A 9688-nucleotide genomic window follows, 5' to 3' on the forward strand; every position below is an offset into this window, starting at 1 on the left:
ATATCAAAACAACAGGGGAACTCACGTCAGTTAGATTCAATGATTTGAAAACCAGATGATTTTTGCTGCAACTGGGCACGAACAATAGTACAGAAGTGTTGTTAGTTATTCTTAACAGGCTAACCCACTGTCAAGATGTTTACTTCCACTGGACGGAGTGTCAAGCTAATGTAGAAAATTCATGTCAGCAGTCAGATGAGATTCTCCCATATCCTCTCTCTCAATGCCAAGACCATCCCAAGGCCACATTACAAAAGCCACAAACTAACTCCCACCATCTACAGTCATAGATCTGGATTGCTTTATTTCAGAATAAACCATCACAAAACATAACCAATGCTAACCAATCACCCCTGCATCACAGCCTAGACGTCTATCTACAAGATTATTTGAACTCCCAGCAGTAACTTAGACCGTAGTTAAGGGTGTAGTGTATTCCCAAAGACAATATTAAGTTATATGAAGATCTTAGCTTTATACTTTGCTTAGGGAAGCACCACGGCTCAGTGGTTAGCACTGCAGCCTCAATGCCAGAGACGCTGGTTCGACTGCAGCCTCGGGGACTGTCTGCGTGAAGTTTGCACATTCTCCTGGTGTCTGCATGGGTTTCCTCCAGGTGCTCCGAATAGGCAAAGTCTTTTCCCTGGGGTAGGGGAGTCCAGAACTAGAGGGCAAGGTTTAGGGTGAGGGGGGAAAGATATAAAAGAGACCTAAGGGCAACGTTTTCACACAGAGGGTGGTACGTGTATGGAATGAGCTGCCAGAGGATGTGGTGGAGGCTGGTACAATTGCAACATTTAAGAGGCATTTGGATGGGTATATGAATAGGAAGGGTTTGGAGGGATATGGGCCGGGTGCTGGCAGGTGAAACTAGATAGAGTTGGGATATCTGGTCAGCATGGACGGGTTGGACCGAAGGGTCAGTTTCCATGCTGTACATCTATGGCTCTAATCCAAAGGTGTGCAGGTTAGGTGAATTGGCCACGCTAAATTGCCTATAGTGTTAGGTGCATTAGTCAAAGGGAATTAGGTCTGGGTGGGTTACTCTTCGGTGGGTTGGTGTGGACTTGTTGGGCCAAATGGCCCATTTCCACACTGTAGGGAATCTAATCTAACATTATTTACATCTTTTCCTGAAATGTTCTGTGCCACATGACTCAAGTCCAACAAACTCTTCTATTCTGGTTTCAGTCATTTATACATCTCAGCATACTTGTTTTCAGTTCATGCTTTCACTGTGAAATTGAACTAATTCAGTTAATGTAGATGGATTAATATGGCAAATTTTAATGGCGAATGCCTCTCACGATGTACTGAGCAGCATAGATTGCAAGACATCATCTTTGATAATACAGAGACAGCTCACTTGTGCTTTGGGGTGGCAACTGCTTTCTTAGGGCAAGTGCCAATAACCTATTGGTCATTCAACAATTCCCGTTGGAAAGTGAGTGCTTATACAATGGCTTGCATGCATTATTTTTTAAAAAAGAAATAAAAGGCAGAAGTTGAAAACAGAAAATACTTATTATTCCAAAAATCTAAGATAGCAGTTTGACATGATTTCAGAAAGCTGTAGAAAAAAAATGCAAAAAAAATTTAAATCTCCTATGAATGCAAAATCCTACAAGTTTTACAGTTTATGAAAACAGCAGTAAATTAGAAAATACACAACCATATATTAGAGCTATTGTTTCTCTACACTGCTAATGAGATTTTCATTAAAAGCTAAAGATCATAATGGAGAAATAATAATTTGAGACACAAGTTAGGATGAGCAAACTAAATGTAGACAAGGACCAAAGAATTTGACTCATTGACAGATTCAGAGCATTCTGGAACAAGGTACAAATGCTCCATGTCATAACAGTAATATAAAAAGGATGAGATTGTATACCATATGGTTAGTAGCTGAAGGTTGGCCTGGGTTCCAATATGACATCAAATGGATGTTGTGAACTTAATCTTAGTAAATCTGCAATGCAAGCTTCAGTAATGAATCTAACTATCATGAATAAGTTTTACTTGCCAAATTCTACAATACTTAAGTACTACTGAGTCAGTATCAATTTCAGCCATCTTTTAAAATGGTAGCGAATTTTGAGAGGATTTGTAGCTCAGGTTGAGGTTCTGGGGTGTTGGTTTGCTCACTGAGCTGGAAGGTTCATTTTCAGACATTTCGTCACCATACTAGGCAACTTCTTCAATGAGCCTCCAGAAAAAGCACTGATGATGATTCCTGTTTTCTATTAATATGTTTGGGTTTTTTTGGGTTGGTGATGTCATTTCCTGATCTTTTTCTCAGGGGGTGGTAAATCAGATCCAAGTCAATGTGTTTATTGTTAGAGCTCCGGTTGGAATGCCATGCTGCTAGGAATTCTCGTGTGTGTCTCTCTGTTTGGCTTGTCCTAGGATGGATGTGTTGTCCCAGTCAAAGTGGTGCCCTTCCTCATCTGTATGTATATATACAGAGAGACACTGCGATTTGAACTCTTGCCCTCAGAACATTGGACTAGCAATCCAGAACTCCAGGCCAGTGACATTACCACTGCACCACTAGGTTCACAAATAAGACAGCATTTTCTAAGACAGATGAGGAAGAATTTCTACTTAGAGGGTTATTAATATTTTGAGTTTTCTTTCCCAGAGAACTGAGAGGGCTGATTAGAATTTGATTAGACCCCGCAGAGGTTTTGAACATGATGGATCATGGTGATGGTGCTGAGGGGTGCAGCAGACAGGAAAGTTGACTGAAGACCACACAGAAGTCATGATTGTATAGAATCATGTTCAATATTAGATTCAAGGGGTTAACTAGCCTAGTCTTGATATTTATGACATTATAATTATATGCAAATTTTACTGATAAGGAGACATTAAGACAGGTGACCAAAATCAAACAATAGTGTTTACAAGGAAGGAAAAGAGGGGTATTGAAGTTGAACAATTTAAGAAGGATGTTCTAGAGCTTAACACCTCAGTAGCTGATGGCAGTGATTAAAAGTGGAGCACGAAGTGCTGGAATTAGAGGAGTGCAAATATCTTTCTGAAAAGAGGAGATAACAGAGATAGATTGGAAAGGGTAAGGCCATGGATGGATGGCCCAAGGCAGGAATTGAGTCAGCTGTGTTACAGGAGGTGGAAATATGTAGCCTTTGTGATGGTGGGATTGTGGTTGGTAGGGGATGAAACATGTAACCAAGTTTATTTCACTTTGACAGAGTAATGAAATCAATGGACCTGCCAAGGGCCAGGAGACAGGGGCTTTGACTTACTCAAGTTTAAAGAGGGCATTTCTGCATATCCAGCAACAAATACACAGTCTGACAATCAATGGGGATGGGGTTGTTGACATAAGTATTGATGAAGACACTCGGTCACTCTTCTTGGAATAGTGCAATCTTTTATTTCCGTTTGAGTCTACAGATGGAACTTTGGTTCAGGGCACTTTGCCTGCACTACTTGCAACAGGAGTAGGGGATTTAAAAAAAGGCACAAATAGAGATAAATAGTTATGATAATTGTCATTACAGAAACATGCACCATGACTGGGAACTGAATATACAAGATGTTTGATGTTTAGGAATGGCAGATAAAGGATGGAGGTGGAATTGTGCTGATAATGCTTGATGGGATCATTACATTAGTGTGGAAGGATCACAGATCGTGGGAACAACAACATGTAGAATGTGAATGGAGCTCAAAACAGCAAGTGATAGCAGGCAGTGGCTGGAGATACTTATAGGCCAAATAGTAGTGGTAGTATGGGGCATTGTATAAATCAGGGTATGAGAGAAATATGCAACATGGGCAACAATCTGTATATAGTCTGGGTAATCCAACTGAATACAGATACTCTGAAAGACAAGTGTTCAGAGGATCTGAAGATAATTTTGAGGAACCAACTACAAGATAGAATTTTAGATATAGTATTATGTAACAGGAAGGGGCTAATTAATAATCTGTTGAGAAAAGAACCTTTAGGGATAAATGACTACAATACCACAGATTTGGTATTGTGTTTGAATACCATTTATGTATTGAAACACTTGCACATTATGTTTGAAACTGAGAAAGTTTAATCTGGAAACAAGATTCTTAAATTTGAATAAGGGAGATGAGGAAAGCAGGAGGCTGAGCTAGATTGGGAAAATACACTAAAATACATAACTGTACTAAGGCAATGGACAGTATATAAATAGCTATTGGTGGCTTACATCAACTACACATTTTTTCCAAGGTATAGAAACCCAAATGTCAGTCAACTATGGCTGACAAAAGAAATTAAAAATTGTGGAAAATTAAAAACAAAGGCTTGTAAAGTTGCCAGAAGTAGTGATAAATCTGAGAATTGGGAAGTTTAAAGAAAACAGCAAAGGAGGACCAAAAAACTAATAATAAGAAAAAATTTAGTTTTTTTATATTGCATTTGTTTTAACTGCAAAACCTTTCTAAAGGAGTGCAAAATGAAACGTTTGGCTAAGGTGAATGTGGATATATTATTAGTCAGGAGAATTTGTAACAGGGAATAGAAGAACGGCATAAAAACTAAATGATTTAATTTGTGTCCATTTTCAATGAAGATACAAGAAATCTCCCAGCGCTAGGTATTCAAGTGACTAAGGAGAATGAGGAGCTGAAGGAAATTCAGCAAAAAGGTTGTACTGGAGAAATTAATAGGGCTGAAAATTGAAAAGTCACAAGACTTGATAGCGTACATCTCAAACAGTGTTGAAGTGGCTAGAGATAATCAACATATTGGTGGCCATCTTCAAAAATTCCATCGATTCTGGAATGGTTGCAAGGTTGGAAATATCATACCCCTATTTAAGAAAGGAGCAAGAGAGAAAACAGGGAGCTACAGATCAATGTTACCTTTAAGCTGTGCAGTCAATCAGCTCAGAGAATCCATTGCAGCTTTGACTATAGGTTCCAGGTGTCACAGGTTTTGGAAGCCAACGCAGCTGTTCTGAAAGTTAGAGGGAACACTGCTCCAGTCTTGTCATCTTTGCCTCAGTAAAAGGGAAAATGCTAGAAATCTATTATAGAAAATGTAATAAGTGAACCCTTGGATAAAAATGATTTGATCAAGCTTAGCAAGATTTTGTGAATGGAAGACATTATTTATGACAAATACTGGAGTTGAGGATATTACTAACAACTGATAAAAAGGGAAGTTGACAGAAATAGAAGTAGGGTACTTGAATTTTCAGAAGGCTTTTGATAAGAACCCCCTCAGAAGTTTGGTTAGCAAAATTGAAGCACATGGGATAGCAGGAAATGTACTGACATGAATTAAGGATGGCAAGCAGACAGAAAACAGAGTTGGAAGAAATGAGTCATTCTTATGTTCTGAAAACAACAAATGCTGGAGATCACAGCATCCATAGAGAAAGAGCAAGCTAACGTTTTGAGTTCAGATGACTCTTCATCAGAGTTGGATGTTGTCTGACCTGCCGTTATCTCCAGCATTTGTAATTTTCAGTACAGATTACAGCATCTGCAATAGTTTGCTCTGTCATTCTCATATTGGCAGATTGATTAGTAAGGGTGCTGCTCACAATTTCAATGAGTTTGATATAGGCACCAAATATAATATTTCTAAATTAACAGAGGATACAAAGCAAAGCAGGAATATATGTTGGCAGGAAGATATAACGTGGTTTCAGAACGATTTGGCAGGCATGATATGTGGGCAAGAACATGGCAGATGAAACATAATATGGGTAAATAGTGTCAAGGGACAGATGTGCAGACTATTTAAATGGTGAGGGTTTGGGAAATGATGTACAAAAAGGAACCCAACTCTTCCAGCAAGTTCAGTAAGCTACGAGGAAAGCTAATGGAATGTTAGCCTTTATTGCAAGAAGATTTCAGTTTTGGAGTTGTGAGGTCTTGCTTCAATTACATAGGAGCCTAGTTACACTGGAGTACTGTGTGTAGAATTGGTCTCCTTATGTGGGGTGGGTGTGGATTGGGTTGCAATTATAGTGGTCATACCCCTGGACCAGGAGACCCAGTATCAAGTCCCACCTGCCACCAGAAGTGTGCAATAATATCAATCTTTCATCACAGGAGAGGTCCCAGAGGACTGGGGATTAGCCACTATTGTTCCTTTGTTTAGGAAGGGCAACAGGGATAATCTGGGGAATTATAGGTTGGTGAAACTTCGTCAGTGGCAGGGAAATCATTGGAGAAGGCTAGTAGCAAAAGGCAGCATGGCGTTGTGCAGGGAAGATCTCATCTCACAAACCTGAGTTTTTTTGAGGAAGTGACACGGATGATTGATGAGGGCAGGGGGGTAGATGTCCAAATGGATTTTAACAAGGTCTTTGACAAGGTCCCTCATGGAAGGCTGATTAAAAGGTGGTCATGTAGGATCTGAGCGAACTGGTAAGAGGGATACTGAACTAGCTTAGCCATAACAGAAGTGGTGGAAAGGTGTTTTTCAGACTGGAGGCTTGTGACCAGTGGTGTTCCGCAAGGAATAGTGTTGGGACCCCTACTGTTTGTCATATATGTGATTGAGGATAATGTAGGTGGTCTGATTGGGGGAGCCATGGATAATGAGGAGGATTGCCAGAAGATACAACATGATGTAGAGCTAGAGAATCGGGCAAAGAATGGCAGATGGTGTTTAATCCAGACAAATGTGAGGTGATGAATTCTGGAAGATCAATGCAGGACAGGTAAATTGCAGAACCCTGAGGAGCACCAACTCCAGAGGGATCCATGCGTACAGGTCCACAGTTCCCTGAAAGCGGCAAAACAAATGGACAAGGGAGTTGAGATGGCATACACCATGCTTGCCTTCATTGGTTGGGGCACAGAATATAAAAATTGACAAGTCATGTTACATAGAACATTTATTAAGCCATATTTGAAATATTGTGCACAGTTGTCACCATACTACCAGAAGAATGTACAGGCTTTGAAGAGGGTACAGAAACAGTTTACCAGGATGTTGCCTGGTTTGGAGGATATTAGCTATGAGCAAAGACTGATCAAACTTGGCTCATTTTCACTTCATCACAGGATGAGGGGCAAACTGATAGAAGTTTACAAAATTATGAGAGACATGGATAGAATAGTGAGTCTTTTTCCATGGGGAGAAATGGAAATCACTTGGGACATAGGTTTAACATAAAAAGGGGGGCAAGTTTAAAGATGATGCAAGAGGCAAGGTTTTGTTTTACACAGAGGGTGGCAAGTGCCTGGAATACACTGACAGAGAAGAAGAAGGGGATGGACACAACAACATTTAAGAGGAATTTTGACGGATATATAAAGAGGCAGGGAATAGCGGGATGCGGACAATGCAAAGGCAAAAGGTTTTCAGTTCAGAAAGACACAATCTTAGTGGGCATGTTCCTGCGCTGTACTGTTCTTTCTTCTTTTCTCAGGAAAGATATTATCGTAATAGACGGAGTACAGCAAAGGTCACCAGACTTGTTCTGGGATGGGAAGACTGTCCTACGACGAGAGATTGGGCAAAATATGCCTGTATTTTCTGGAGTTTTAAAGAATGAGAGGTGATCTCATTGAAACCTACAAAATCCTTGAAGGGATATACAGGATAGATGCAGGGAAAACTTCCACCTGGTTAGGCAGTCTAAAACCAGGGGACACAATTTAAAAATAAGCCAGTGGCTCCAAAAGAGCAGCTTACCTTTATTAAATATAATAAATTTATTACAACATCTACCTGTATTGATCACACAAGAGTAGAGAACATTGCAGAGCTCTGGACCTCAGAGTAAGTGTTGCATAGTAAAAAATAAAAACAAAAAAAATAGAGACGAGGAGGAATTTCTTGTCAGATGGTAATGAACCTGTGGAATTCTTTATCACAGAAGGCTGTCAAGACAGGGTGTTGAAGTAAATTCAAGGCTCAGAGAGTCAGACATTTTGGAAACGGCTAGAAAGTGGAATCAAGAATCAAAACAGCCATAATCTAAATCAAATAGCAGTACAGACTGAACAGCCTACTTCTACACCTATGCCTCATCTGCTTCCATTTTCCTCCAGCTTCAAAATACAGCCTAAAGATGCTTCTTACATCAGTGTCAACTTTCACTTACATGGCTGCACAGGATCAAAGGGCCCAACTCATTTTAACTGATTCAATTTGTGTTACAATTCTGCAAAGCCAATTCTATTATTTGAACAATTGGGAATACCATGCATAATTTAGAATCTTGATGATTATTCACGAAGTACTCATTTTTCAAGTTTCTTTGCTACAGTGTAGTTCAGGCTGTCAATCTAAGCAGCAATATGTTCACCACTGGTAGCTTTCCTCAGTCCTAACATACTGAGCACTTTTTCAAACTTCCAACAAAAACGTTTTCACCAGATTTCAGTCAGATATAATAATGTATTTCTGAAATTTTCATCGATTTGAATTATGAAAAACACTTAGCAATGTACTTACAGATTGTGTCCTTTGAAATTTGGGTTATATCTGGAGAAAACAATTTTGAACTGTGAAACAAATAGGGTGAAGTAATAGTTGTTTACAAGCTATGCTTATGCAAGTAGCTTTTGGAGCAACTCAAGGTTTTAAGTATTAAAACATATTAACTCAAGCATTTTTCCTTACTGCTCATTATTGTAGAATCACAGTGCAGAAATACCATTTGACCCACCAAGTCTGCACTGATCCTCCAAAGAGTTTCCCACCCTAAACCAGTGAATGCCGCATTGTGTTTTCGCCATGGCTAACCCAACTAACCTGCACAGGCCCTGAATACCATAGGTCAATTTAGCATGGCCAGTACACTTTACCTGTACATTTTTGGACTGTGGGAGGAAACCAGAGCACGTACAGGAAACCCATGCAGATAATCGTAAAACTCTGGGAGTTATGGTTTTCATTATCACTAGTATTGAGTGTTGTATTTCAATCCAAAGCTCTTACAAAATGATTTTTTTAAAAAAAAAACAATCCGCAGACCAAATGGAGGAAAAGTACAATTTCCAGAGGAGTATAATTTACAATTAAGAACATACTCTGTTTATGTGCAGATTAGGTGAATTGGCCATTCTAAATTGCCCATGGTTTTCAGGGACGTGAAGGTTAGGTGCATTGGTCAGAATGAATGTAGAGTAAGTAATAGGATAGAGGAATGGGTCTGGGTGGTTACTCTTCAGAGGGCCACTGTGGACTTGTTGGGCCAAATGGCTTGTCTCCACACTGTAGGGATTCTATGAATGGAAAAGATACAAATTCCACACAGTCACCCAAGGCTGGAATCAAACCTGGGTCCCTGGCACCACAAGGCAGCAGTGCTAACCACTGCGTCACCTGAGGGACAAGTATTTAAACACTAGGAATAAATGTTGAAAAAATGATGTATTGACTGGATCAGGAGGCAATATTGGTCAGCAAGAGCTGGGCGCGAGCTGGGCGGAGGTGCAGTTGGAGTGCAGAGCTGGTCGGGAAGGTAAGTGATTGATATCTGAGTGGGTGTGTTCTGGACCCCAGGCCCTACAAAGTAGGGCCTCCCTCCCATCCTCCTCCTCTAACTTAACTTTAAAGTCCACAGGTAAGCTACTCAGTGTTCTTGTTTTGGAGATTAAATGTAGAGCAATGGCAGCGCAGGCAGTGGAATGTTCCTCCTGCAGGATGTTTGAGGTAGGGGTGACCACCGATGCTCCTGCCGACTTCATTTGCAGGAAGTGCAGTCAG

At 40.2% G+C, this 9688-nt stretch overlaps 1 protein-coding gene across 3 annotated transcripts in view; it reads right to left on the bottom strand.

Moving 5' to 3' along the window:
* LOC122553379 (exportin-1-like) overlaps positions 1-9688 on the bottom strand; it is an 89823-nt gene that overhangs the window by 71678 nt on the left and 8457 nt on the right. The window contains exon 1 of one of the 3 annotated variants that reach the window (XM_043697064.1): positions 4873-4972. The exons of the other annotated variants lie outside the window; for them this stretch is intronic. The gene's annotated coding sequence lies outside the window, so the exon portion shown is untranslated. Of the gene's footprint in view, positions 1-4872; positions 4973-9688 lie in introns of those variants that run through there. 3 annotated transcript variants of the gene reach the window in all.

This window comes from Chiloscyllium plagiosum, chromosome 10 (genome assembly GCF_004010195.1).
Source record: "Chiloscyllium plagiosum isolate BGI_BamShark_2017 chromosome 10, ASM401019v2, whole genome shotgun sequence".
NCBI lineage: Eukaryota > Metazoa > Chordata > Chondrichthyes > Orectolobiformes > Hemiscylliidae > Chiloscyllium > Chiloscyllium plagiosum.